This window comes from Atta colombica, unplaced genomic scaffold, assembly GCF_001594045.1.
Source record: "Atta colombica isolate Treedump-2 unplaced genomic scaffold, Acol1.0 scaffold10, whole genome shotgun sequence".
Lineage (NCBI taxonomy): Eukaryota > Metazoa > Arthropoda > Insecta > Hymenoptera > Formicidae > Atta > Atta colombica.
Genome location: NW_017259184.1, coordinates 556,498 through 557,755, shown reverse-complemented (window position 1 = coordinate 557,755; position 1,258 = coordinate 556,498).

Below are 1,258 nucleotides of genomic sequence, written 5' to 3'. Positions count from 1 at the left end.
TTTTTTTTTTTTTTTTTTTTTTTTTTTTTTTTTTTGTGGTCCTTCGACGGGTGAATCCTTCAACAACAGTATGGTATAGCGCGTCAATCAGCCTGCATTTTCTGGCGCACCTTGGAGCGGGCACAAATAAAGCCACCTGATTTCTGGAGTCGAATTGTATAAGATTTAATCTCGAAATATGCGAATTGTTTACGAGCGAACGTAGCTATTCCGGAGTTTCAGAGAGCTAAGCGTGCGCCGAGAATGCGGTGTTCGTTCTAATTCGAATGTTTGATGAACGATGAACTACAAAAAGTGTGATCTGTAGCGATTAATTAATTTTTCTTTTTCTTTTCCCTTTCGTTATCTTATATTTCCGAATCCGTTGACTCGTACGCGTGTATGCGTGTATGTATAATGTATGCGCACGCGCGCGCGCGCGCGCGCGCGCGTGTGTGTGTGTGTGTGTGTGTGTGTGCTTCGTCGCATCGCACGAGTCGCGAATTCGTGCGGCTGAATATGCTGCGTGTGGAGAAAAAGAAAGATGTACGCGTGGGAATGCGGGAGAAAGGGAGACTCCATACGTTCCAACGCCACTTTTGCGAGGCTAAAGTCCGTATCAGACTAGAGATTGCCGATTGTGACTGGCGATCACTTTTCGACCAATCAAAATAAATCGATGACTACTTTATGATTGGCGGCTGGCGATTACTTATCGACCAATCGCTAGAGTGAAACAATCGATGATTGCTTTGCTCTGATTGGATTGAAAAGTAATCGCAATCCAATCATTAGTGTGATTATGGCTTAACGCGACTAACGTTTCCGCTATCACGTCTGTATAAGAATATCCTGCGACACGTTGCGAATACCAGAAAGCCAGACAAACGTGCAGACACCGAAACGTGTAATTTCTTAAGCTGCCGATGTAACCGACCGGCGTCATGTTTCACGCTGACGGATCGCGAAAAAGTTGAGCCAGTGGCACAGAAAAGACAGGGAAGCGATAGAATCGGCCAATCAAATATTATTTAGATTCTTTGAATTTAGAAATTAGAATCTTGGAAGAGTTTGAAATTTTCGACTATGATTGATCGATTCGAATTTGCTTCCTGCGAAGGTCTCTACGTTTTTTACGTGCTAATGGCCTTTGAGATGTACAATTGTCACTAAACTTTCCATATCTGAATTATTCATGAAGAACAGATATAATTTTATCGAAAATTCGCGCGGTTATATTATTGAAATCACAAATTCTTTTTTGCGCTCTAAATATAGA